Source organism: Chiloscyllium punctatum, chromosome 24, assembly GCF_047496795.1.
Source record: "Chiloscyllium punctatum isolate Juve2018m chromosome 24, sChiPun1.3, whole genome shotgun sequence".
NCBI lineage: Eukaryota > Metazoa > Chordata > Chondrichthyes > Orectolobiformes > Hemiscylliidae > Chiloscyllium > Chiloscyllium punctatum.
In genome coordinates this window covers 70,250,266-70,262,627 of record NC_092762.1, presented here as the reverse complement: position 1 = coordinate 70,262,627, position 12,362 = coordinate 70,250,266, and the positions used below count along the sequence as shown (strand labels likewise).

The following is a 12,362-nucleotide window of genomic DNA, read 5'->3' as shown; positions in this document are numbered from 1 at the left end:
AGAATTAGAATCAGAATCCCTACAGTGTGGAAACTGGCCCTTCAGCCCAACAAGTCCACACTGACCCTCCAAAGAATATCCCACCCAAAGCTATTACTCTACATTTACCCCTGACTAATGCATGTAACTTACACATCCCTGAACACTATGGGCAATTCTGTTAGGCCAGTTCACCTAAACTGCACATCTTTGGATTGTGGGAGGAAACCGGAACACCCAAAGGAAACCCATGCAGAGACAGGGAGAAAGTGCAAACTCCATACAGACAGTCACCTGAGGTTGGAATCAAAACTGGGTCCCTGGCACTGTGAGGCAGCATTGTTAACCACTGAGCCACTGTGCCGCCCCACATTTGCTGAAGTTTAGAAGACCAAGAAATAATGTGATCATACCATAAGACTCTAAGAGGTCTTTAAAAGTTGAGTATGGGAAAGATGCTTGCTCTTGTGAGAGAATCTAGAATGTGAGGTCACAATTTTTAAAAAGTTGTTTATTTAAAACAGAGATGAGGAGAAACGTTTTCTCAGAGAGGGCTGAGAGTCTTTGGAATTCTTTTCTGTAAAAGGAGAAGGAAGTTGAGTTTTTGAATATTTTGGAGGCAGAGGTAAATAGATTCCTGACAGGAAGGTTATTGGGGGAGGATAGGAATACAAAATACTTTGCCATGGTCTTATTGGACAAAGAGGCTAAGTGGCCTACTCCTGCTCCTATTTGGCCGGTTTGTATGTGGTACATAAAGATTCAACCGTGGCTTTCAAAAGGTAATTGCATAAGCACCTGAAAAGGAATACGTTACTGCGCAATATGGGAAGGGCTAGGGAATAGACACAGACATAGAACATAGAACAGTACAGCACAGTATGTGCCCTTCAGACCACAATGTTGTGCTGAGCATTTATCTTAATCTAACATCAACCTAACCTACACATCCCTCAAATTACTACCATCCATATGCCTGTCCAGCAGTCGCTTAAATGTCCCTAATGTCTCTGACTCTACTACCATCGCTGGCAGTGCATTCTACACACTCACCACTCTGTGAAAAGAACCTACCTCTGACATCTCCCCTTTATCATCCTCCAAACACCTTAAAATTATGACCCCTCGTGACAGCCATTTCTGCCCTGGGGAAACGTCTCTGGCTATCTACTCTATCTATGCATCTCAATGCCTTGTACACCTCAATCAAGTCACCTCTTGTCCTTCTTCTCCTCAGTGTGAAAAGCCCGAGCCCACTCTTCGTAAGACAAGCCCTCCAATCCAGGCAACATCCTGGTAAATTTTCTCTGCAACTTCTCTAAAGCATCTACATCCTTCCCATAATGAGGCAATCAGAACTGGACACAATATTCAAAGTGTGGTCGAACCAGGGTTTTATAGAGCTGCAACAAAACCTCGTGGCTCTTAAACTCAATCCCCCGTTAATGAAAGCCAAAACACCATACGCCTTCTTAACAATCCTCTCAACTTGGGTGGCAACTTTGAGGGATCTATGGACATGGACCCCAAGATCCCACTGTTCCTCCACACTACCAAGAATCCTATCTTTCACCCTGTATTCAGCATTCGAATTCAACCTTCCAAAACTTCACTTTGCATTTATCCTGGTTGAACTCCAGCTGTCACTTCTCAGCCCAGCTCTGCACCTGCCAATGTAGCCTGCAACAGCCCTCGACACTATCTACAATACCATTGACATTTGTGTCATCAGCAAACTTACTAAGCCACCCTTCCACTTCTTCATCCAAGTCATTTATAAAAACCACAAAGAGCAGAGGCCCAAGATCAAATTCTTGCGAGATACCACTGGTCACTGACTTCCAGGCTGATTACTTTCCATCCACTACCACTCGCTGTCTTCTTTTGGCCAGCCAATTCTGTATCCAGACAGCCAAATTTTCCTGTATCCCATACCTCCTAACTTTCTGAATGAGCCTACTGTGGGGAACCTTATCAAATGCCTCACTGAAATCCATACACAACCACATCCACTGCTTGAGCTTTGTACTTGTCACATCCTCAAATAACTCAATAAGCCTTCTGAGGTATGACCTGCCCTGCACAAAGCCATGCTCTCTATTTTTAATTAAGCTATGTTTTTCCAAATAGTCATAAGTCCTTACTCCCAGAATCTTTTCCAGAACCTTGCTTTACCACAGATGCAAGACTGGACTGTAATTCCCAGGGATTTCCCTTTCTTTTTCTTAAACAGAGAAACAGCATTCATCTCCCTCCAGTCATCAGGAACTCCTCCTGTGGAGAGTGATGATGCAATGACCATCGCCAGAGACACAGCAATCTCATTTCTCCCTTCCTGTAGTAACTTTGGATATATCTGGTCTGGCCCTAGGGACTTACTTATCTTGATGCTTTGCAGAATTTCTAGCACATTCACTTCCTTAATATCAATCTGTTCACGTCAATTAACCTGGTCTACAATGTTCTCATTATCAACAAGGTCCCTCTCTCTTGCAAATACCGAAGCAAAAAACTCATTTATAACCTCACCTACCTCTTCAGATTCCAGGCACAAGTTCCCTCCTCAAGTTCCCTGATCGGCCCTGCCCTCTCTCTGATCATTCGCATATTCCTCACATACAAGTAGAACACCTTTGGGTTTTCCCTAATCCTTCATGCCCTCTCCCAGCTCTCCTCAGTCCATGTTTGAGTGCAGAGATGCTCTCTCAAATATTGAAATGGATACAAAGGTCAAGTAGCTTTCTTCTGAGCTTTACCATTCTAGCTTTAAGTAATGTAAAACTTTTCAACGTAATTTATTTGAATGCTCTTTACTCCAAGATAACATGTCTAATCAGGCTAAAAGTCTCAGGACTTAGGTTCAAATTCCACCACAACAGATGATGAAATTTGAATTCGATAAAAAGTCTGGAATTAAAAGCAAATCTAATGTCAACCATGTAACCACTGTCAATCGTCATAAAAATCAAGCTGATTCATCGATGTCCTTTAGGGAGGGGAACCTGCTGTCCTTATTTGGTCTGATCCAGATGTGACTCCAGACCCACATTGATGTAGTGACTCTTAACGGCCCTTTGTAACAGCCTAGCAATCCATTCAGTTCTAGGACAGTGAGGTATAGGCAATAAAATCTGGCCTAGTCAGCACTGCCCACATCCCATGAACACTAAGACAAAAAAGAAACATTTGCATTCGGTGTTAGCTTTTCCAATTTCTGTACACAGCTGAAGATATCTTACCCCTGATGTACTCAGTTGAATTCCAGTGCTCACTGTTCATTATGTGGACAGTTTTTGTAGCTATTTTTCTCAGACAAATTGCCAAAGAAAATAACCATTGAGTCTCTTTAGCTGTGGGCCAAGAATATCAGACAGGGCCAAGTGTTAAATTCTCACCTCAAGGAAAAAAAATCTTTAGCAATGTGACACTACCTCAATTCTGAACTGAAATGTCAGAACAGATTAAACACACTAGTTTTGGCGCAGGAATTGAACTTGCAAACTTTCTGGCAGCAAGGATGCCAGCATGCAAGCCGATACCAGTATAATATGTTTCAAGGGAAGAACATGTATTCAAGAGCTCTGTAAGCAACAAATTACTTCCTTTGTTTTGTGGGCAGATTCTGCAGTCGATTTGAGCACAGCAAGATCCCACAACAACAGTGGGATCACTGTGAGGATCTTCTGGTCTTCCTTGACCAAATGACACAGGCTTTTTCACGTACTTTTGCATCGGCCAGTTTGGTCTCTTGGCTAAAACAAAAGCTCTGACAGCACTGAAGCATCAACTAGAACCGATAGTATTCAGATGAAGCCGAGAGTGCTGAGTTAGCACCGAACCAAAAGCTTTATTACGAAAATACCGCATGTGTGAAAGAAATGTATTAGGCAACTGTCCGTCTATTTTTATGCAACATTGTTACAATATCACAACTACACTTTGCCTTTTGAATTTAAGAACAAAATGGTTACTTGCAGCTCCCTCATTTTCAGTGGACGGATGTGCCCTCCAGTCAGGACTAGCCCGTAGGGACCAGAAAGATGCCTGGTTTGATCCCTGGTTGCATTAGCTAAAGTCAGCCAGGACAGTAGTATGTGCTGCTTGAGGAAATAGAAAGGAGAAATAAGTGAAGGTTTCCATTCCTAATTACTATGCAGCAAAACCCCACCCCCTCCCATGCAATGCATAAGAGCTTGCTTCCAGACTTGCCTAGAATTATTACCTTTATGCTTAACTTAATTTAAAAATATTCTCATAAGCTAAAAAAAGATTCTGATGAAGCCAAAAGTAAAAATTGTCTACTATAAGTATCCCTGCGTTCAAATCGTTGGTTTTCTGATTCAACCACTGGGATTTTATCAAAATACCTTCTGACTGAAAAGAAGGTGGATTTTCCAGTTAAAGAAAGGACAAACACTGATAAGTTTCCCACTGCTTGTAAACCGGGATGAGCAAACCTAGTCGGCAGGCTGAGCAAGAATGTTCAATTCACTCAAAACCAGTCACACTGGGCAGGAGATGGATTTTTACTCAATTCAAATTTCATCATCTGCCATGGTGAAATTCAAACGCAAGTCCTCAGAGCATTAGCCTGGGGCTCTAGGTTACTCATCTGGTGATATTACCACTGCATCATCAGCTCCACTCAGAAAACTGGATAGTTCTTCCCCCATCTCCAAACCCCCCAGTGACTGGGAGCATTTTTGGCATGTAGTCATGCAGCATAGGGATAGGCTGGGTGGCCAGCAAACCAACTTCCCACCCACACCCCAAGCACAGTCCCATAAAACGGATGGAGGCAGTGTGCTAACCTCAACATCCCACCCACCATCTGTAAGTAAATAATTAAGGGGAAATCAAGCTTGTCAAAAGCTCAACTGGCCCAGATAATAAGCTGCCTGTGTTAAAATACAGTTGGTGTGGGATGCCTTCTTTTAAAGAAGTTTATAAAACTGCTGTCATAAAAGGGGAGTGCAATCTACTTGGGTTGCTCTTTGCCCATTAAGGGCATCCCCCTCAAAAATAGTACCACCTCCTTCCGCCCCACACACCAACTAAGAGACCCACCCAAGACCAGCATACTCCACCCACAAAGGTATTTGAGCTCTCCTACAATACGCGAGGCTTACTGCTCTCCAATCCCATGCTGCCTTTGCCATGTGCCTACCTGCAGTAACACAAGGCCCCCACTACTAAGCTTGTGGCGCTGTTATTAATACTGGAGCTCCTGAGGGTAGGACCGCCTCCTTTATTTAACCCTTTCACAGTGCTTTATACCTTTGCGGGGAGTCTCCTTGCTAATCTATTGGCTTGCTGCTAACTTTCCTTCTGGGGATTGACCAACAACAGCCTTCTGCAGCAATTTCTCTACTTGAAACCGCATCAGTGCAGGAAACCCCTGGAGAGAGATTGAAAATATCTTAGGCATGTCCACAAAACATCCCTGATAAGGTGAAACATCCCCATGGACTCGTGGGTGTCTCTGGCTTATGATCAACCAAAATGGAGAGTTTTCATTCATTAAGGAAGGGAAAACAACAAGAGCCTTCATCAGAAACAGGCAGAGGTGCACACCAAGGTCTCTTTGATCCTCAGTGATTCCCAGGGTCCTGCTCTTCATCATGTATAGCCTTACCTTGTTTATTCTTGCCGAGTGCATCACCTCATACTTACCCAGATTGAATTCCATTTGTGACTGGACTACCATCTGACCAGCTCCTCTATATCCTCCCGTAATCTAAGGCTATCCTCTTCACTATTTATCACCACACCAATTTGCATATCATCCATGAACTTACTGATCAAATATCCTACATTCAAGTATAACTTGTTTACATAAACCACAAATAGCAAGGGTCCAACACTTCCCTGCAGAACTCCACAAGACACAGGCTTCCAGTCTCAAAAACATCTCACAACCCACTGCTTCCTGCCACTCAGCCAAATCTGGATCCAATTAGCCAAATTTCCTTGGATCCCAGGGGCTGCTACCTTAGCTCTCAGTCTCCCACCTGGGACCTTATCAAAAGCCTTGCTGAAGTCCAAGTAGACCACGTCAAAAGCATTGCCCTTATCTACAAAACCATGTTGACTGATTTTGGTGAAGCTTTGCTCCTCCAAGCTTCATTCTGTCCCTCAGAATTATTTTTGATAATTTCCTTACCACTGAGGATAGATTGACTGGTCAAAAGTTTCCTAGTTTATCCATTGCTCCCTTCTTGAATAATGGTACCACATAGGCAGTCCTTCAGTTCTCTTGTACCTGTCCTGTGGGCAGAGAGGAATTGAAAATTATTGCCAGTGACCCTGTTATTTCCTCCCTTGCCTCACTCAACTTGGGATATATTTTATTTGGCCTTGAAATTTAGCATACTTTTAAGCCTGCCACACCACTCAGAACTTCTTGCATCCATGCTAATTCCTTTAATCATATCGCATACTTTCTTTCTGATTTATATTCCCACATCATTGCTCTCACTAGTAAACATCAATACAAACCTCTGCCTCCACACATAAATTACCATTGTGTTGCTTAATGATCCCTACACTTTCCTAGTTAACGATTTACCCTTAATATGCTTGTAAAATAATTTAGGATTTTCCTTATTTTAATCTACCATTATCCTTCTATGCCCCTTGATTTTGCTCTCCTAATTTCCTTTTTAAGATCCCCCTGGCACATTCTATATTCCAGTCTGTACCTGTGTGCTAAGTCATCAGACATCAGCCTGGTGTTATTAATAATTGGCCTCAGCATTGCTGAATTAAAGAAGGAAAATTGAGTCGCCTCCTCCCTCAGAATGAATTGCCGATGAACTCTCGAGCTGGGTGTATGTGCATGAGCATCAGATGAGGGAAAAGTCAGGCTCAGCTGTGGTGCTCCTGAATGTGAATGGCTTGCCATCACTCACTGTCGAGATTCACACATTAACAACGGTCATTTGGGAAAGTGCGCCAAAGGATGACAAGGACCTTTGAAACCCTAGCAAGAAATCGACACCTTCAAAAGACACCTTCAAAAAGTAGAGAAAATGGGCAGAACAAAATTTAGAAACAGTTAAAAGTAACCGTCATTCTAAGAATGGTGAAAAATGGTTTCTTCCCTCTTATAATTAATAAAATACTTAATGTTAGTCATAGACCTACAAACATGTTTCTGTGCCTGTGTATGATTATTCATACATCTACTAAGTTTTGTCTTCCCTATCCCTTGTACTGATAATGTAAGTGAAGAACACAGCTCTATCTGTATTACTGTTGTGATACTTTAATTCAGTCAAATCAGTACTGAATGTATCACAAAACTTTTTTTGTTACAGGAAAACAGCTGATAGAAAATGCCCCCTTTCTCCTTCCGATAATTCGACCTCTCACTATGGATTACTGACCTGGTTATAGAGCCTGGTTATCAAGAAATGCAGGTTACAGTGTCTGGTGTTGAAGCTTGAGGCGAGCAGTTGTCCATTGACAATCCTGATTAACTGTGACACTTGCAGCCACAATGATATTTTTCTGATGTTTCTGTCTTGGACACCAGAGCCCCACTCGCAGAGAGCTGTGTCATGAAGCTTCCTGTTGCAATGACTTTCACTAAAGGAGACAGAAAAATTTGATCAGGGCTGGGACAAACTCATTACCTACCTTAAATCAGTTAAAGTCGGAATACTTTGTTCGAGACTGCAAATACTTCCCTGGTAGATATCTTTCATTAACTTTTAGTTTGGCTCCTAAATAGCCACAGTATATACTGGAGTTCAGCAAGACTATATAGATTATCATCTGATGAATTTGGGACAGGGGTTATTCTCCAGAGATTGTGTAAAATACCTTTAGATGCGATCTCCCCTAAGTTGTTTTCCACAAGGACGTGTTAATCACATCAAGGCATGAATAGAACCATTGCCACTGAAAATCACATCTAACATTTCTGCTCAACTTAGGAAACTTTTTTTCCAAAAACATCAACTGTGCCTTGCTAATGTTTAGCTTGAACTGTTGACAAGATCTACTTAAAATGTTCTATTCACATAATTATTTGATAAGGGAGGCAATGCCCAGTTAAGTGTCAACAGATGCCTCCGCACACTTTGAAAAGACCCACAATATATTTACTCATGAATTTATCAACATCAAATGCAAGATAAAGTGCAAAATCAGCTACATTTTTATCTTCAATATTAAAAAATTAGTACTCAGGCAGTAAAAAAAAATCACATCACATTGTAGGAAGTCACAGGATTTGAACATATTCATTTTTCAATGAGAGGTTAGAACGTGAGGTTATAGAAAGAAAGAAAATTCATGTGACTCAAACAACAACAGCTCTTTTTTACCTCTAATTTGTACAGCAGAACTGCTTGAGAAAATCCAACATTATTTGAAGTAATTGTTTTCTTGGGAAAACAATTTTGCTCCCAATCTTTTATCTAGGAGACAGAGAAGCTAACAAGGTGTTCTTCATTTCTTGGTCTCTTGCATCTCTCGCATTCCCTCTTCTGCAATCTTCACTTAGCAGAGAGAGAGTGTACTGAGAAATATAATTGTAAATTAGAATTGATTTAACAGGCACTGTCAAAGTTCAGATAATTAAACATCAATTTACACAAACATAACAGTCAGAGAATATGTAATTTAAATGCATAAATCTGCTGCATGCAATTTAAGAAACCCTCAAACAAAAAGAACACCATTGCATTGAGATGTTAATCCATGTTTCAAGTTCCTTTTCTTCACTATTCCCAAGGTACCATCTTTCTGCATCTTTATCTCTCCATTTCCATTCCCACTTTAATCTATTCACATCTTGTCTTTTTCTCAGTTGCCTCTCCAATAGTCTGCACATCTGAACAAACGCAGGCAACTGTTATGTTAAATGGCCCAGTTATCTGACAACTGTTGGAATTCAGTGCCTTTTATATTAGTTCTGTTCATGTGATAACCATGTGAAGGAAAAACCTTTTTAACAATCCTCATTAATTTGGGACCTCATGACCAAAAAGGATGCTCGTCTTAAGACCTGTCTCATGACCCAAAAGAAGCCAAATAAATCCATCAATAGGAGCATTCTCCAGCACCTCGGAACAGTGAAACTTCTGAAGATTTAGTGATCCAAAAACTGCTTTATGATTTGCCTTCATCTGCTGTTACGTTTTCCTTTCATTGTCCCATGAAATTAATATGCTCAATGCAACAGACAACTTCTCAAAGAAATTGTTTGTTTCTTCTTGCATGATATTCCTGGAATTGATACTATAAATGTGCACTTGAAAGTTAAGCAGTTCAACAGAAAACATCTTGAGGGTTGCTGTTCTACTTTATTTCCGTTAACTGCAACTGAATACCCCAGACAAATTATAACTTAAAAAGAACTTCCCTTTATTCATCAAGTTGTTAATAAACATTATTTATTTTATGCTAGTTACATGTAACATTTGCTCAATGGTACAAATTGTAGAACGGCAAAATAAAAGCATTAAAATGTTCCTGCTGAGGAACGTATTGGAAGTACAGATTTCAAACATTTCCTAAAGAAATCAGACTCAAGTTGTTTCATTCTGTTGGTAAATAAATAGGATTAAAAGCACAACATTAAATCCATTTAATATACCATTACAGCCTTGAAGACAACATCTCTGTATGTAAAGTAATAGAATGACTGCTCTTTATTTAATCTCATGTTCTGTCATGTGTCTGGTTTGTTCAGATTGTGTTCTGTGCAATATTCAACAAGCAGATCAGTTAAATGATAGGAAGATCAGTAACCTGAATAAGAAAATGGACAAATATTGATAACAGTTTGGAAAAATAAATTTTGCAATATATTTAATGTCACTTAATTCTGAGCTTGCATGTTATTTTCTAGCCTGGATCCACTTAACTTATATTTTACATTATGGAATAAAAAATACAGATTTTTTAAAAACCTTACCTGAGTTAAACAGTTGCATTCACTGGGATTTTTTGGATGCATTTCTGGGATTGGTGAAGAATAATGAGGGTGCAGTCACCTTTTAAACTGATGATCTAATGTAAACTTTCACCTCTTGGAATGCAAAACGGAAAATTCACTTTGCAATACTGATGCAAATTTACTGCACTTTCCTGGGTAAAACAACAACTCATGCTTTGAGGAACCATGAGATTTAACATTTTCCTGGAAACATTGAATTCTTGGATTAAAATAACTAATGGAACCTAGGAACTGCGAGGAGTGGGACAAAGTGTGATTGAGAAGTGTATCCTAGTCCATACCCATCAACAGTCTACATGAATCCGTGTGCCTTTACAATCTATTTGGGTTTACTCTTTAGGGTTATGATTCAGAACACCTAAAGCTGCTAAAGCCTAAATTCTGAAACAAATCTAAATCTCCGCCCTCAATAATATTTGATAATGCACGTAAAACAATGCTTTATTAACTAGTTTCAAACTTTTTATCCAATTCTTACAATAAATAAACAGAACTGGCCAGTTGAACATCATTTAACATACCTTTTTATGCATTAACTGAGTTGAGTGTTTCAGTCTACCAGTCAACCATTCAGCAATGAATTTGTCTAGAATGAACTAGGCAAGTTTGTGATATATGCACTGATTAATTACAGGATGAGAATTTAAATGAGCTTCTGTATCAAGGTCATCCCACATCCATGGGATCTAACAGAGTCTTTGTTGTGCAGGTTATTGACAACATTTCCAGCTGTCGACAGTTAATTGTCAATCATTCGTCGTGGAAACTTGTTGAGGGTTTTTTTTTAACTGCTTCAGTGAGTAAGGATTTGACCATCTATGGCTTGTTGAGAATTAAAGAAACAGTAATATTTGCAATGCAGAATTGTATGTAGTTGTTAATAGTGATTTCTTGCTCAGTCCTTAATAACTCTAAAACTTACAAAAACAGAAATTGCTAAAGAAACTCAGCAGGTCTGGCAGCACCTTGGAGAGAAAGCAGAGTTCACATTTTGAGTCCAACGTCTATTTAGTTTCGAACCATTTCCTATACAATTGTAGATTTTTTGCAAATAGTGTATTTGATATTGCTTCCCACCCAAAGCTTAATTTGTTTTTCTAAGAATCTTGGGACAGAATTGCAGAAATTGAGCAGTGATGTCTTAGTAGAGAGATGAAGCACTTGTCTTAGTCAGACAGCAATCTCACTGATATAGACAAATCAGAGTCATATTAATTCAATAGGAATCCAATACATTTTTAACCAGGACAACATCACCGTACAACCATGCCACAGCAGCTGCTGCAAGAACATGTCAGAGTATCGACACGTGGGGATACCTCCCACCATGTACACGGTGAGTACTCATGAGACTCGGCCAACGTGGTCCACCTCATATGCTGCTGGCAAGGATGCCCTGAGGCATGGTACATTGCCGAGAGCATGCAGACACTACGACAACTGATAACTGGACATCACACAACAATCACCAGGCAGGAGTGTTCCCTCCCAGTCGGGGAACAAACCAGCGGTCTGGGGGGGACATACGGCCTCAGACCTTTGGGTGACTGTCCTCCAAGATGGACTTTGGGACAAGCAACAATGCAGAGTGGCTGAGCAGAAGCTGATAGCAATGTTTGGTACCCATGGGGATGGCCTCAACCAAGCTTTGGATTCATGCCACACTACGTGATCCCACTGCACGATACTCTCTCCCCCATAAACACACACACACACACACACAAGCTCTCTCTCTTATGCACACACATGCACCCCCGCACTCAAATCAACACACGCACCCTCTCAAACATACCCCATCACAGACACACACACACTTAACCAAGCTTACACACACACACTCTATCACATGCACTCACAACCACACACACACACTCACATGCACACTCAATCTGTTCTACATGTGCGCACACATGAGCTTATGGGGTGAGTTTGTTTTTTGCGAAATTACATTTCATTTTGCTCAAAAACTGCATGAATCCATGTAAAACTCTGTAAACCTATCCAGAGGACTTGTCAGTCTGACACAGCATTGGGGTGCAGACAGACTTCACACCTATTGTTTAAAAGGTTGAGCTGTTTTGAGAATGTAATTTAAAAGAAGTTCTGGGATTTAAATATCAAAGAACAGAAACCAACATATCCCATTCTAAAAGATGAAAGTTTTAATCTAAGATTGTTTACCATATCACATCTCCATGGCACTGGCCTCATTTGGCTATAAATTCTGGAGCATGGCCTTAACCTCCATAACCACCTGATGAAGGTGCAGCGCTCCGAAAGCTAGTGCTTCCAAATAAACCTGTCGGATTATAACATAGTGTTGTGTGATTTTTAACTTAGTCCACCCCAGTCCAACACCTCCAAGTCATTTACCAGAGAGGTTGTCTTGGCTTTTCTGCTCAGGTGAAAGTGG

At 40.6% G+C, this 12,362-nt stretch overlaps 1 long non-coding RNA gene across 2 annotated transcripts; it reads right to left on the bottom strand.

Moving 5' to 3' along the window:
• Nucleotides 1-3,773: 3,773 nt before the first annotated feature.
• On the bottom strand, nt 3,774-8,846 carry LOC140494404 (uncharacterized). 2 transcript variants are annotated; one of them, XR_011963953.1, is made up of 4 exons: nt 8,313-8,846; nt 7,368-7,569; nt 6,143-6,246; nt 3,774-4,076 (listed from the first exon to the last, which is right to left on the bottom strand). It is a non-coding gene; the product is annotated as an uncharacterized lncRNA (long non-coding RNA). The 2 variants fall into 2 exon arrangements; XR_011963952.1 differs by having other exon boundaries at nt 6,143-7,569.
• Nucleotides 8,847-12,362: the final 3,516 nt, after the last annotated feature.